This window comes from Choloepus didactylus, chromosome 17, assembly GCF_015220235.1.
Source record: "Choloepus didactylus isolate mChoDid1 chromosome 17, mChoDid1.pri, whole genome shotgun sequence".
Lineage (NCBI taxonomy): Eukaryota > Metazoa > Chordata > Mammalia > Pilosa > Megalonychidae > Choloepus > Choloepus didactylus.
The window spans coordinates 71,045,823-71,062,372 of NC_051323.1; the positions used below are offsets into that span (position 1 = coordinate 71,045,823).

At 45.4% G+C, this 16,550-nt stretch overlaps 1 protein-coding gene and 1 long non-coding RNA gene across 4 annotated transcripts in view; one reads left to right on the plus strand and one right to left on the minus strand.

Annotated features, from left to right (window-relative positions):
• Positions 1-3,601: 3,601 nt before the first annotated feature.
• Positions 3,602-9,288, minus strand: LOC119512939. The gene is made up of 3 exons (XR_005212487.1): positions 9,052-9,288; positions 6,802-6,944; positions 3,602-4,687 (listed from the first exon to the last, which is right to left on the minus strand). It is a non-coding gene; the product is annotated as an uncharacterized LOC119512939 (long non-coding RNA).
• A 352-nt stretch (positions 9,289-9,640) lies between these two features.
• Positions 9,641-16,550, plus strand: part of NCK2 (NCK adaptor protein 2) — a 130,014-nt gene continuing 123,104 nt past the window's right edge. For 2 of the 3 annotated variants that reach the window (XM_037806939.1, XM_037806940.1), the window contains exon 1: positions 9,641-9,820. The gene's annotated coding sequence lies outside the window, so the exon portion shown is untranslated. The remainder of the gene's footprint in view (positions 9,821-16,550) is intronic. The other variant, XM_037806938.1, reaches the window with a different exon arrangement.

A 16,550-nucleotide genomic window follows, 5' to 3' on the forward strand; every position in this document is an offset into this window, starting at 1 on the left:
GGGAATTTGCAGATGCAATTAAGGTTATAACTCTTGCAATGGAGATGTATAATGCAGGTCGCCCAAATGAGTTGCATGGTGTGCTGGTTTGGATGTATTATGTCCCCCAAAATGCCATTATCTTTGATGCAATCTGGTAGAGGCAGTTGTATTAGTATTGATTAGATTGTAATTCTTTGATTGAGTGTTTCCATGGAGATGTGACCCACCCGTGGGGAAGAGCTTTCACTGGATAATTTCCATGGAGGTGTGGCCCTCCCATTCAGGGTGGGCCTTGATGAGTTTACCGGAGCACTATATAAGCTCAGGCAAAAGGAGCGAGCTTGCTACAGCCAAGAGGGACACTTTGAAGAATGCACAGAAGCTGAGAGAGGAGCCGCAGGTGAGAGACAGTTTGAAGACAGCCATTGAAAGCAGGCTTTTGCTCCGGAGAAGCTGAGAGAGGACAAACTCCCAAGAGCATCTAAGAGTGACATTTCTGAGGAACTGCAGCCTAGAGAGGAACATCCTGGGAGAAAGCCATTTTGAAACCAGAACTCTGGAGCAGACACCAGCCACGTGCCTCCCGAGCTAACAGAGGTTTTCTGGACACCATTAGCCATCCTCCAGTGAAGGTACCTGATTGCTGATGCATTAACTTGAACACTTTATGGCCTTAAAATTATGACTGTATAACCAAATAAACCCCCTTTATAAAAGCTGATCCATTTCTGGTGTTTTGCAATCTGGCGGCATTCGCAAACTGGAACACACGGCATCCTTAAGAGGACAACTTTTCAGTGCCATAGCAGGAGACATTCGAAAACAGAAGGGTCAGAAAGATGCAGTGTCGCTGACTTTGATGAGAAGGAGGGTGACTTCTAGAAGCTGGGAAAGGAACGGAAACAGATTCTCCCCCAAAGCCTTTAGGATAGGAATGCAGCCCTGCTGAATTTAACCCATGAGACCTGGGTCAGACTTCTGACCTTCAGAATTGTAAGCCATAATTTGTGTTGTTTCAACAGTGGTGTGATAGTTTGTTGCAGCAGCAATAGGAAAAACACGCCATCAGATTTGGTTGTGAGTGCACAACTTGGTGAATTGTGTGCTTTTGCTCCAGCCAGAGTCTACACTTGTGAAGGCTCAAATCACTTCTTACACTTTCCCACCCGCGTAGCCCCTTGTCCTGTGCACACAACCTGAATGTGTGCAAGTATCTGTTGATCAATTGAAAGTATTTAATATGATTGGAGTGAAATGTGGGAGAATCAGTAACTCCATGAAAGTGATTTCATAGGTGTGCTGGTTTGGATGTATTATGTCCCCCCAAACGCCATGTTCTTTGATGCAATCTTGTGTGGGCAGACATTATTGGTGTTGATTAGATTGGAATTCTTTGATTGAGTGTTTCCATGGAGACGTGACTCAATCAACTGTGAGTGAAAACTTTGATTGGATAATTTCCATGGAGGTGTTACCCCGCCCATTCAGGGTGGGTAGTAATTGGATCACTGGGATTGTATAAAGGAATTCACAGACAGAGGGACTCAGAGCAACTGAGAGTGACATTTTGGAGAGAAGCTGCAGCCTAGAAAGGAACATCCTGGGAGAAAGCCATTTTGAAACCAGAATTCCAGAACAGACGACAGCTATGTGCCTTCCCAGCTAACAGGTTTTCAGACGCCATTGGTCATCCTCCAGTGAAGGTACCCTGTGTTGATGCCTTACCTTGGACACTTTTTGGCCTTGAGACTGTAACTTTGTAACCAAATAAACACCCTTTATAAAAGCTGACCCATCTCTGGTGTTTTGCATTCTGGCAGCATTAGCAAACCGGAACAATAGATCAAAATAAATGTAATTCATTCATCTTGGTAGTATTTCTCGGGCACCTTGTAAAACACAATTTATATATTTGGAGAAGAGAGCATGAGGAAGACTTCTCACAACCACTTATTAGTTTTGCGACCTTAGACAAGCTATTGATGCTTTATTGAGGACCATGCCTACTTCACTGGGTTGTGAGGATTAGAGAATGTGCTTGGTGAGTGGTAAGAATGCAATGAATGATAGCTGTTAATAATTACAGCATCAATAATACTAACATACAATAGCACTTCACTAAAAATACTTGCATTTTTAAAAACCAATATTTTTAAATGCAATTTTATTGAGATATAGTCAAACATCATACAATCCATCTACAGTATACATTCAGTGGCTCACAGTATTACCACATAGATGTGCAATCACCACTACAATCAACTTTAGAGCATTTTCATTACTCCAAAAAATATAATAATAATAAGATAAAATAAAAATATGAAAGAAAACCCAAAACATCCATCTCCCCACTATTACTGACCACTAGTATTGATGTGATACCTTTGTCACTGTTGATGAAAGAATATCAAGATATTACTGTTAGTTATAGTCCATAGTTTGCATTAGGTACATTTTCTCCCACAAACCACTCTATTAACTCCTTGTAATAGTGTCATACATTTGTTCGGGTTCATGAAAGAACTTTTTAATATTTGTACTGTTAATCACAGTTATTTTCCACCAGAAGATTCACTGTGTTATACATTCCCATGTTTTCACTTCCAGCTTTCCTTCTGATAACATACATGACTCTACCCCTTTCAACCACATTCACTCACAATTCAGCATCATTAGTTATACTCACAATAACGTGCTACCATCAACCCTGTTTCCAAATGCTTTAAGTTCAACCTAGTTAATCATTCTGTACATCTCATGTAACCACTCCCCATTCTCTAGTCTCATTCTATCCCCTGGTAATCTATAGTCTAGATTTCACGTCTATGAATTTACATAGTATAATTAGTTCATATTAGTGAGATTAGACAATATTTGTCCTTTTGTGTCTGACTTATTTCACTGAACATCCTGTCCTCAGGGTTCCTCCATGCTGTCTCATGCATCAGGACTTCATTCCTTCTTATTGTTGAATAATAGTCCATTGTGTATATATATATCACATTTTAAAAACCATTATTTTTATATAATTTTTATCCTGCACCATTCCTTCAAGAAACCATTACTAACTGCCAACTTCTTAAGAGATGTGAGCAAGATGCTCTGGGGAGCCAAAGAAATCATCCTTACCTTTAATCAGTGTGTCCTCTTTCCATATCCTGTGGACTAAATGACTCCAAATAAAGGTACTTTTAGATGGGTGCCCCAGGAGAGGGTGAGGAAAGCAAGGCTCTCCGAAGAAGTAGTTGACCGAATAATGAATAGAGGGTGCTGGTTGGAAGGGAGGGCATCCCGTATTAGAGCTATCAAGCTGCACAGGATCATTCTGCAAACACAGAAGCTTTCCAGTTTAAGTTTCCATCAAACTCCCAGAAGAAGAGGGCTGTTCCCAACAGGGCACCTCAAACAGCAAATGAAGAAGGCATCCCATCACCGCATCCCTACAACATACTTTCCTACGAACGTATTTGTTCTTTAGTGAGGAATGTGACTAATATAGGCAACAAACTATTCACCAATACTCCAGCTGAGAATTACTTTGTAGTTTAAAAGCCTTCCCTTTTAAAATATGCATGTAAAACATTAACACATAAATAACTAGACTATAAAAACTGGAGCCCTTATTAACTGGAAATATCCCTACTCAGTACACTCCACTATTGGAAGAAAGTAGCAGATGCAGGAAAAGAAGTGAATTTTATTATGTTTTCTGAAAGTAATTGTAGCACATGGCTCCGACTTAGTGCAGATTCCATACAATCCTCTACAAGCTTAATCCTGTAAAAGGAGGATGCATGTTCAGAATGATGGCTGTGAGGCCTTATAAGGCACCCAAACATTAAAAACAAAACAAAACAAAACAAAACAAAACAGATTTCATTTACTGTATTGCACTTTCTAAGATGAGGTATCAGCTTGCAGTATTAAAAAAATTTTTTTTAACTTGTGTTCGAGCTAAAGGGGCTTTCTAGTTAATCCTTAACTGAAATGAAAATTTAATTTAGGGGAACAGCTCCTTCCTGAGGCACTCTGATTAATTGAGGGTTTATTATATCTAACAGAAATGCTTCACCTGTGATATTCACCTAAAGGTAGATTTCAAAATGGAAATTTGAGTAAAATCCTCTTAGCTTTTCCAAAGTTATAAGAGTGCTCTGCAAATCTGTCCTACTAAAATTATTTCTGCCCTGCTAATAATCAAAAAAATTTAAAGTTTGATTTTTTTATTTTTCAAAGCAAGCAGTCCCCAAGTTTGAAAGTTATGTTGTACGTCTATCAACAATCTAAGCGTTTCTTGAAAACATGCAGTATTTCAGTACACACATTCCTTTAATTCTTTTACCCATTGTCGCACTCAACTTTGTGGTAACATTTTATCTCTTTTTCCTTTATTTAAACAATAAGATAAGCACAGCCGTTTCCTGAAGTCCAGAACATAATTCCAGATATAGAAACCGTAGAATTCTATTGATCATCCATAGACGGGCACTTTGTCGTTGTTGTGGTTGTGTTTGGTATGCATGACCTTTTAAATTATTTGCAATTATGGGCTTTCTTGCATTTACTCAGCTGGCTACTGAGAGATGGATTTCGTGGGTTTCTAGCTTGCCTCCTCTTGAGTCTGAAGAGATAAGGAGAAGGTGCTTTGTAGTTTGGGTAAGAAATCATCATTTTATCTGAAGACTCACGTTTCAGCCTCTTCTCCCTAAGACAACGTAGATAAAATGAAATACTGAGACCTGCCAGTCAACCGGTGTTTGTTCCGAAATTGTTATAGTGGGTTCATAATGACTTGTTGGTCTGTTCACTACTGGTTGAAGTTCTCTGTCTTCTTTGGGGAACTCATAAAAAGTGTGGAATTTCCATCTGTCCTTAAAGTTTATTAAGTGCTAGGCACTCTATGGGAGAGAAGGCGCTGGGGGGCTGTACAGAAAAATCTGACTTGTTCCCTGCCCTCAGGGTGTTTATCTCAACACTGAGATAGATGGTGTAATTAAAGAACACTAAGGCTCATTACACCCATGGAATATTTATAGCACAAATATCCTTTTTTTCTAGCAAAAAGTCACTTGAGGGCAGGGACTGTGACTTGCTCATTTGTGTACCTCCTGTAGAGCCCTCTCTGTGTATTAGTTGGCCATAAATACTCATAAATATAATTGAATGTACAAAAACAAAACTGTTTATCCCTCACCAACCAGTTTCCCCAACTTTTCTATTTCTGATATTGCCACCACTATATATGCAGGTACCCACACCCTATATTTCACTCCCCTTCTCTTCTGTCCCCTATATCCAGTCAGCTGTCAATCTCAGTCTCTTGTAAAACACTTCCTCATCTATTCCTTCCACCCTCATTTGGGTTGCTACTTCTCCAAGAAATGCCAACTTCTAACTGTCCATCCTACATCCAGTCATTCTGCCTTCAACCACCTTGGTGCACCCACCTAAGGAGATTCCCTTAAGCACAGCCCAGGTGATGCCCACACTTAACTCCATTATCTCCAGGCCTTCCTCCTGAGCATCCTCTGCTCCAGTTAAGCAAATTGGGCCATTCCGTGCTCCCACTGAACCCTCCAGCATTCCCCCTCTCTGCCCTCATGGGGCTCTGTTCCCTCTACTGGGAATGTCCTCCCTGTCCCCATATTTCAAAATCCTACAGTTTGTTCATTCAGTGTTTTTGACTGCAAGCAAGAGAAAGTGCCTCTGGTTACCCTAAGAAGAACAGAAATTTATTGGAAGGATATCAAGGAGCTGGCAGGGGAGCTGGAGATGCAGGGAGGAAGGGCTGGACACTAAGCCTTGGAGGGACGTGCTGGGACCACTGAGGCTGGCACAAGCCGAGTTTCCCCCTTCCTCCTCCTTGTCATGTTCCAAAGTTTCAGAGTCCTGGGTGGCAGGGCTCAAAGAAGCCCCTGCCTCCCTCCAGTTTAGATGGGGGGCTCCCTAAAGCCAGGAAGGGAATTAGATGTAGGGCAGGCAAATTATGGCAGCCTCCCACTGTGTCATCTTTCAAGGTCCATTTCTAATGTCACCACCTTTTTAAAGCCTTTCCTGATTCTCATATTTTGTTCAGTACTTTTCAAATTCAGCTTTATATTGCAGTTGTTTCTGTACTGTCTTATCCTTCTGAGATTAAAATCTCAATTTATCTTTGTTTCTCCTGAATTGCCTCTTATAATGCCTTACAAATAGAAATGTACTAGATGCGTTTAATTGATTAAGGGTCAAGATGGAAGGTCACAGAAAGGCTGATGTGAGGGTTCACTATGTACCAAGCACATAGAGGAGGTATTTTTACTATTATCCCATTTAATTTGCACAATTCTTGTAGTCCTCCTATTATTATCTGAGGCTCAGAATGGTTAAATGACTCGTCCAAGTCACAGGTTATAAGCAGACCTTGAACTTCTGAGGTCTAACTCAGACAACACCCTCAATCATTGTGTTATCTACAGTCCAAGGAAGGGTTAGGAGATGGCAGGACTGGAGTGTCGATGAACTGGAGGCAGAAATGAGTATGACTCAGTGGGGGGCAGTGGACAGACCAGGGTGAACTGAACCAAATAGCTTATATTGGAGCTGAGTTAAGGAACTAGACCGTTATGGCAGGACTAGATTGGAGAGGCCTTTGGAAGATCAATAGCAGGGTTTAATGCTGATATGATTTGGGAGAAAGGTTAATACTTTTTGACCTTTCAGTATTTTGTTATTGAAGAAATTTTAATAGTAAAACAAACATGGATATACTGATGGAGGAGAATGCAGAAATGGATACATATTTTTAGATAAAACATAGGCTTCAAAGAAATGTCTCACCCATGTTGGGCTTTGTAATGGGTTGAATGGAGACCATCCAAAATATATGTCTACCTAGGACCTGGGGATGTGAGAACAAGTTTCGGAGTCAAGGATGTGCAAGTTCTTGCTGTTTCTGTCACTTGCTGTTTCAGTTTTCTCATCTGTAAAATGCAGATAATAATTCTGGGTGTGAATTAAAGACGATATATGTAAAACATTCAATAAATGCACATTTTACTTATTAATAATGTGAAAATTAGGACAGTAGCATTGAAAATAGAAAGGTGTGGTCAAAAAGATGGTTAAGAATCAACAGGACTCAGGATCATGGGAGTTTAGATCAAAAGGGATCTTAGTGTCATCTAGTGTGTTCCCCTCCCTTTCTGAGGGGAGAGCTGAGATACAGGAATGAAGAAGTCATGATGCTCACAAGGTTTCTACCCTGGGAGCCGAGGCTGAGATGGTGGGAGAAAAGGCTGGTTTGGAAAGGAGACCAATTTCATTCTGAATGCACTGATCTTGGAGAGACGGTGAGCTTCCTACAGGGACAGGTCTTGTGGGCAGCTGACAGCCAGGACCAGAGTGAAGATAAGGTCAGGGCTAAGGCTCTGTCTAAGGCTACAGATCTGGGAGCTAATCCTGGAAAGTCCAGACCGGAAGCATACAGAAAATGATCAACTCTCTGAAAAAAAGGTGCCTGCCAAAATCTGCTTCGGGAACACTGCTGTCAGAGGTTGGGAACACAAAATACCCTATAAGAAGACAGACAATTGCAAGAGAATTGGAATTATACTTGTTAGATAAATGAAAAGATGACTGAATTTCATGAAATAGCAGAAATGCCACATGCTTCAGAAAACCGCCTCGGATAAAGACTGTGAAGAGGCCGTTGGGTTTAGATAATGTCACTGGTAACTTTAGCCAAGAGTGAGGGGACGAAAAGGAGGCACTGGATGAAGTTCAAAGATACATGCTAGTAAAAAATTTGTCTGGTTGGGAAAGTAAATAGATGTAAGGCAAATAAATGAAAATACCCAAAAGCATCATAGGGAGGAAGTGACATTTTCAAAGTGAAAGTTTACAAAGCTAACAAGTTAAAAACTGGGTCAACATCTTTAAACCTATTTTGAGTAAACTAATTTAAAACTGGGGCAGACCACTGAGCAGAATTCTGCTTTCCTTCTTGCAAAGCTAACTGTTAGTAAAGCAAGCTTTTCAAAAAAAGGATGAACTGAGGTAGCTACTTTCCAAGGTTACGAGAACAGTATGTTTTGATTCTCTGATCTTCCTATCCATATACTCCACCTCCTTCTACCAGAGATTGCTTATGAAGCATTACCTACGGCGGGGAAGTGCGCCCAGTACAATACATAGGAAATAGGTAAATATTATATCCTCATTTTATAGAGGAAGCAACTGAGGCTTAGAACGTTTAAGAGACACTCAACTGTTGGACCTGCAAGAATACTTTTAAGTTATCAGTGCTTGGATGCTTCCTGTTGGGAACAAGGCAGGGGATAAGTGATTCAAATAATACTGTCCTGTCACCTTGGATAAATTATTATTCCCTTGATAATAATGGAGAAGTCAGGGCCTCAGAAAGAATCTCATTAACATGGATACTAGCTATCCCACCAGGTCATCAGAATCTTTTGAACATTAGGGTTTCCTTTGGGAAGCCACATGGTAAGGCGATTGGAGAACAGGCATCTGGATGCGTGTGTCGTCTTTCCCCCTTCCTCTTGGGTTTTAATCTTCCAAGATTGTTAACAGCTAAGACCCAACTCGCGGCTGGGTGAGCGAACGGGTCCCCCCACGCGCGACAACCCCTCCTGGCGCCCACATTCACGCAGCAACTTCCCGGATTCTGCCCCCGCGGGTTGGCGACCACAGTCCCACTAGCCTGAGCGGGCGAGGATGCAGGGGAGGCAGCGGAAGTTGGGTTTCCGCTCCTCCCGTTAGGAAGTGCCTCCAACAGGGACTAAAAAACTTGTCTGGTTGGGAAAGTAAATAGATGTGAGGCAAATAAATAAAAATACCCCAAAGCAATTACAGGGAGGAAGTGACATTTTAAAGTCGTTTGCCTGATAGGCAACAGGCCTGCTGTACTGAGAGTGCCGTGGGAATGCTTTCGGGGGGGGACAGTCGCCAAACAGCTAGAGTGTCACGATAGGAAAATCAAACCAAACAGGGGTGGGAAAGACCACCCAACCGTCCTCCGAGGCTGGAAGTTACCGCCTTTATTTTCACTCTCCTACTGCCACGCACCTCGCTGCCCGCGCCAGCAGCTGCAGGCGGTGGGCGCACTTTGCCTCCCCCTCCGCACCGGCACCGCCTTCTGCCCGGCATCGGGCCGTCGCCGAGCGGCCGTGCGTGCCACCCGAGCCGAGGACTCCCTGACAGCCTTTCCATTCTGTGAACCGCGCCAGACCCCGGCCGCGGACCTTGCGCAGCGCCACCGGCCGGGCCCGGGAGCTCGGGGCCTGGGGTGCTGGCCGCCGTGCGCACGAAGGGCCGCCGGGCAGGCCCAACAGGGCCCCCCGCGTCAGTCCAGGCCGCGCCCGGCGCCGCCCCCGCGCCCCCAGGTGGGTCTCTGCGGCCGGCCCTCCGGTAGCGTCACCGCGCGGCCGGGGGCGGAGCGGCGGGAGGCGGCGCGGGGAGGGCCGAGGAGGAGGAAGGGGAGCGGGGGGCGGGGGCAGCCGGGCGCCGGGGGAGGGGCCGCCGCGGCCGCGGGCTTGGTGGGGAGCGAGGCGGCGGAGCGGCCGGGGCGCCGGGCGGACGCGCGGCCGGGCCTGGACGCGGCGGGGCCGAGGCGGCGGCGAAGGCTGAGCGGCGGCCCGGGCCCTGGGCACGGTCGGCCCCGCCGCGGGAGGGGGCGCGCGGCCGCGGGCGGCGGGAGGAGGGGAGTGGCGCAGACAAAGAGCGGCGCCGCCTCGGGTGGGGAGCGCGGCCGCCGCCGGGACCCCCGCGCGCCGGCTCTGCGTGTGGCGCCGGCGTCTTCCGCACCCTCGGCGGCCGGGCCCTGCCCCATCCGAAGGTAAGCGCGGCTGGGAGCGGTTCGGGGCGCGGGGGCCGCCGCGGCCGCGGCAAACTTGTGGCCATTGCGCGGAGTTGGGAGCGCGGCGGGGGCTCGCGGGACGGGGCCGCGCCCGGGAAGGGGCTCGGGGTGGGGGGTGGGGGCTCGGGCTCCTTTCCCCTCCCCCTTGGGTCCCCCTCGGCTCGGCCGCGGCCTGGGGCGCCCCCTGCCCCGCGCGGACTGGCCGGGCGGGCAGGGCTGGGCTCGGCACTTTCCAACTCCGCACCTTCCTTTCTGCTTTCCTGCCTTCCCCGGCCGGGCCCCCCGACCCGGACCCTCTCCGGGTGCCGGCGCTGGGGAATGGGGGCGCCCCAGGCCGGGCGGCGGCGGCGCAGATCGGCGACGCTGGGGACCGGGAGAAGTGCCCCGGGCGGCGAGTCCCAGGGAGCTGGGGAAGCCCCAGGCGGGCAGGGAGTGCCCTGTTCCCGAGCCGGCTGCGGGGACGAAGCTCGGGGCCGCGAGTGGGAGCGCGTCCTCCTCCCCGCCGTTCATGCCGGGGACCAGGGTGTGGGTGTGGGTGGCCGGGGCTGCCGGGCTGCGCGTGTCCTCGGGGAGAATAGCCCGGGATCTCTGGGCCCCAGCGAAGAGGACGTGGGAGGCCGCGCTTTGCCCGGCGAACTTCGCGGGTTTATTGGAACTATTTCTGAGTCCCCGCACAGAGCTGCTGTCAACTCGCATAAAGGAGGTCCTCGCCTCGGCGAAGGGTGCTTTTGCGCCGGATTCAGGCTCTGTGTCCTGTTCCAGATTTACATGACTGTTGCAGCCACCTTGAGTCAAAGTTTCCCACAATAGCTTCGCTCCTTCGGTTTCTTCAGGGCGATTTAACTACGAAGTGGTTCTGGAAGAATTGAGTGTGTGACTTTTAGAGGCATTGGTTCCAATTCCCCTGTAAGCGCAGTTGGCGTGGTATTGTGTGGAACGGTTTAATGTGCAAAGCTCTTTTATTCGTAGACAGTCAAGATCGTCTTGGAAGGGTTGCTTGGGATACTGGGGGTCACTGGTTGGTGCACGTCAGACATCTGAGTTAAAACAAGCATTTTAACAGCTTTAGGGACAAAGCAGTAATGCATGTGGAGTCTGCCTCAGCCACTTCAGACAGTTCGTTTTGGCGGTTTCCCCTTTATTTGGCTTTGTTTATCTTGCCAACAGGTTTAAATGTGATGCAGCCAACTTCGCCTCTGGTCAGGTGGCTTCTGCATAATGGGATGAGCAAGCCTCCAGCTGGAAGGGTCTGTAACATCATCCTTCTGGCTCTTTCCATTGAACCACAAAGAAAGTGAACCCAAGCATGGCTTGCTCAGGACCCACAGGTCCAGGAGCCTCTTCCTGGTCCCAGGGCCGAACCCACCATCTCAGGATGGATGTTGTGTAGGAATGAAGATAGTTCTGGGTGTTTCCTGCCTCTGTTTTTGATGTAGTTGTCGACAGTGCTTTTCAAGTCTTAACAGTGACTGAAAACAAGGTTAACCTGGGCTGCTTTCATGTATCCAAACAGATCTGAACTTTGCTTCTGAACACTCCCTTAATTCACTTACCAAGTGTTCCTAGATAAACAGGTAAATTAATGACCGTATTCTAGCATGTGTGTGGTTTATGCAAAGGAAATGGTAGTTAGCAGTGAGCATGTGGGGAAGAAACTGGGAGGTTTGGGTATAGATGTAGGTTTTTAGATGTTTGGGATAGGGATTTCCTGAGAAGGGGGTTAATACTGCTTGTGAAGAAGTGACCACAAGGGGAAATCCTACTTGATTATTTCTCTCTCCTCAAAGCTGGCCAGATGAGGAGCTTTTGATTGAAACTACGTAGTGGCAGGATCTTCATTGTCTTCCAGGGACTACCCCAGGCTGAGATTCAGTTCCTCTAAGCCCCTTGTAAGCTTGTGGAGGTGCCTGCCTCGCCTTCTTCCCTCAGATTCCTCACCTGAACTCTCAGCTTCTTAGCTAGTAGGTGACCATTCACCTGGATTGATCAGGAAATACGGGGTGTCATTGAGTGGCAAATTGCCACCAGGAAAATTGACTGTTCCTTTATCCCCTCTGTCCATTTGTGGGGAAGTGATACTTTTTAAATGGGTGGGATTTGTTAAAGGTGCATTTTAAGTTGCTGCAGTCAGGTTTCAGGATTTCGAGTTTTGCTTTATGGTAAATTTTGGTCAGATCATTACACTGCTGCATACTTAATCTTCATCCTTGAACTCCTTGAACCTGCTCTATTCCCAATCTCTGTCCTTTGCACTGTGGGTTATTGAGATTTTCCAACAAACAGCAGAACTTACATACAAGTGTTTTGAGAAATGAACTGTCATCCATATTAAATACCCTGGGAATCTCCCCCTTGCATGCACAGATTAGATAACCTTTTAAAATATCCTAAAAATTCTCATATTGCCTAAACTGACCTGGAATCTTTTACTGTATTGCTCACATTAGCTTAGTTTACCCTGTCTAGACCAGGGCTGCCTGGCTCTATGGGACAAAAATGCTTCTAATGGCTCGGACGGCTTGCAGTGTATGCTGGAGGAAATAGGACTTGTGCAAATGGTTCCCTGACTTTAAAACACAAAGCTAAATGACTGGTAAGCTCAAGATTGCTTGCTGGAACTATAGGAGAGGGTGGTAGATAATGTATGGGAAACTAGTAAGCTAACTTTTTTTATAAATGAAGTGGAAACTCCCTACAATTCACCCAGAGGCTTAGAAAATTAGCTTTCCCATCCAGTGGGATTGCAAATGGTGCTTCCACATGGTTTCTTTTTCCTAAAATGGGTTATGTCAACACTTCACAGTGTGTTTTCAAAAGGCCTAAGCTAAAATTTACATAAATTTTATAAAATTAAGGTAATTCAGAAGGAGATCAGGGCAGCCTATTCACAGGTAATCAGAAGGGTGCAGCTAAAGTAAAAATAGTTTCTAATTTCTTTAGACTATTTTAGTAGTACAATTTTAAAAATTAGACTTTTTTCTTTTCCTGTATTTGACTTTGAACTTATCCCAAAGTACGTATATTTCTTAAGGTGTTTAACATTAGCAAGATATCTCCCCCCTATCCCCCCAACATGTGCACTTACATATACATCCTCCTTCAGTCCCTGAAGTCAGGGCAATGAAAAACTACTTTTGTGTGTTTTGTTTGAGTGTTGTCTCTGTTTTAGTAACTTTGTTCCTCTTATTTCCCTACCCAAAACATTTTCATGGCCGTTGGTTATAAAATAAAATCCCAGTTCCATGCCTTTCCATGTTGGTCCAGTCCTGGTGTCACAGTGTCCCTTGTCCGGCCCTTCTGCTCCCTCGCTATTCCTTTGCTCAGCCTGAGGCCCTCTCGGCCCACTGGGTGTCTTGGGCTCTCAGCCATGCCAGCTATTCCTTTGCTCAGCCTGAGGCCCTCTCGGCCCACTGGGTGTCTTGGGCTCTCAGCCATGCCAGGGTCTGCCCCAGTTACATGTCCTCCCCACATCCTGTTCCCAACTCCCTCCCTCCCCACTAGAGGGGATGACTTTGCCTTTGAACTTCGCTAGTGCTTCCTTTGTGCCTCAGATGTGGCATTTATCACAGTCTGCCTTATGGTTGCTTTTGTTCACATTTCCCTTAGTAGATTATAAGCTCCTTGAGAGCAGAAAGTTCTTCAGTTAGTTTAGTTTTTGGTTTCTTCGCTTACCTTGTACCTGGTAGATGCTTAATGCATATTTATTAAATATGAATGTTGAATTCTGAGCCTTTGGAGTTACTGGGGCTCTGGTTCCCACTGAGATCTCGGCAAGGAGGGCTCTTTAGGGTCCTTGTTTATAACGTCTGGGATACTCAGGGAAGGCTTTGTCAGCAGGATAGGGAGACAGTGGGATAATTTGGTCTGGTGGCCTCTCTATTCAGTACATTCTCTGTCAAATGAATCATTTGTAGTCAGTCCCGAAGCTAAATTTAAACAAAAAACACACACACACACACACACATCACACCTAACTACACAACCACCTCCTGGGCTGGTTGAATGTTTTACTTTTCAGTAGATCAACCTGAAGTGGAAAACTTTGGGCATTTGTTATCTAGACCCATTAAGTCAGGTATTGAGTATCACCCGACTTTTTTCAATTATTTGCATTTTAATTTTTTTTTAAAGATGCATTGTGTGCACTCATAATATAAACATGGCAATTTCCTTTTTTTTGAGACAGTTTTGGAAAGTGGGCTGCTTTTGCTTGTTAGTCATTATTGAATGTTTAAGATGCCATAGTTAGATAAGAATAATAGGTGCTGATGCTTGTATGAATAATGTTTAGTCTACAAAATACTTTTCACACACTCTCATATTTAATATTTGAAATGCCATGACAAAATTGGCCCCAGCCGTTATTTGTATGTGGAGACTGGGGCTTTAGGTTGGTGTCAGAGATGATATAGCTTGAACTCAGTGCCCTGCTCTACTGCTAAGCGGGCAGTAAATACATGACACCAAAATGGTGCTGAATACAGTAATCTTCTTATAAGGCAGTAGATGGAGCTGAGTTTTGTTGACCTTGGGTTTATGCCTCTACCATGGTGCAGATGTTTACACGTAATAGGTGGGAGCAAATCTACTTGGAAGTTGACTCTGAAGTGACACAGGAGCAGTTTCATTGGACTTGTGGCCCTACTTCCTTGTCAAGAGTCAGTGTGATCCTGGAAGCACTTCTCAAGTTGAGGAGTGCTTATTCCTGTTTAGTTTGTAACTATGTGTTCCAAAACAAGACTGATTATTTTAGGAAGTCCTGTTGCTTCCATCACCCAGATCTGGAGTCTGTGTTTATTTGAGGACACCAGCCAGTGATGGTTATAGAGCAGTTGAAAGTGTGGAGGGAGTATCAAAAGTATCAAATCCTCGTTAGTCATAGAACCCTGTAAGTGGTAAGATGCCGTGGCACTGGCCTTCCAAAGGCTGGTCAGGTTTTAAGTAGAATGATTGAAGAGAGAGAGAAAAAATTTTTACTTAATTTCACTTATGAATGCTTCTCCTGAGCAGATGCAGGCTCAATCGTGGGTTCAGTTGCAAGAAGTTTATTTGATTAGGACCAGGATAAAATATTAGAGATACGGGAGGTGTTGGTTTTTGTATGGAAGCAAAAAAGTTTCCTGGCATCTGGATGAATAGATCAAAGTGAGAGTGCGGGGCAGGTGGCAGCCCCTGGAGGAAAGGCCGCTCACCCTGGGCTGTTCATGTGCAGTCTTTGTCATGTGTGAGTGTGGCTTCAGTGCAATGCATACAGCAAGGGCTGGGAAAGCTATACCTTGAGTACGCTCTGTTTCTGACCTGGACTAATCTGAGTTGTCCACGATGATTATGTAACGCAGGTGGAGCGTTCTGCATGACTGACCTCTCTCCAGCTCCAAATCTGTATAATTCATGATTTGCTCTTTCTTTCTTTGTTCATTCATTCATAGGCATTAGCCACCTTCTTGGTGACTGGTTGTGCCTTAAACTCTGAATGCCCCAGACTGTATCCACCATCACCCATCTGCCTTCCTCCTTAGTTAGTATCCCCATCATCTGCTCACTGGTCATCCTTGAATTCTCCTTCACCTCCCAAATCCAGTTATCAAACCGAATTGCATCTACCTCTAAAATAGCTCTTCCATCTGAGCTCTGTTCTACTTTCTATCTCTTTTACTTGAGCTGTTGAAATAGCTTTCGAACCACTCTTGCCAATCTGTCCCACTCCCTGCATCCTAATATTCAAGTCCAGCCACTGCCCACACGTGGCGGTTCACCGTCACCCTCAGATTAAGGTGCAGCGTCCCCAGCATGGCGGGCCTGGGCCTTCACGACTGGCTCCCCTCACTGGCTCCTCTAGTCTGACTATGCCCCCCACCCCCACCCTGACAGCCCCAGCCGCTGTAGTTCCCCTGTGGTCACACACTGAGCCGCAGTTTTCTATTTGTGATACTAAAATACCCAAGTTTGTAAACAGTTTGCTTTTAAAGACTGAGTATATCGGGTCTGACTCAGGGTCATCGTCTGTAATAACAGCATCGGTACATTTCTGGCTTTGCACCGCAGAATTGTGCCTGACCCTGCGTCTGCCCCACGGGAAGGGAGAGACCGAGGACAGAGACTGGTGTGTGTGTGTGTATTTGAATGTCGAGTATTTCCCTGTAAATGTCCCTTGACATGATTGTTTGTCCAGAGCAGTGTTGCCCATAGAAGTATAATGTGAGCCACTGATGTCATTTTAAATGCCCTAGCTGCCACATTAAAAAGTAAAAAGAAACAAGTGAAATTAATTTCCATAATTTATTTTTATCCATTATATCTAAAATATTATTTTGACATATGATCAATATAAAAATTATCGATGAGGTGTTCTACATTCTTCTGTTTGTACGAAGACATCGAAATGCAGTGTGCGTTTGACACTGACGGCATGTCTGAGTTCAGTCTGGCTCTGCTTTGAGTGTGTGACAGCCGCATGGAGGCTAGTGGCTGCTGTACTGGGGAGTCAGGTTTATAAACTTTTCATTATTTAAGGTTCATTCTATATTTTTCAAAGTTGAAATAGCTAAAAATGAGGTAGTGGAAACAATTCAGAAAATATCTTCATAATTCTTTAGCGGGGAAGATATAATTCAATAGATAGAAAGAATAAGGCACTCAACGGTTTGAGTACTGAAATCAGATTTGGTTAAAAGTGAATACAGATGATCAAAATGCCTTGCATGTCTTA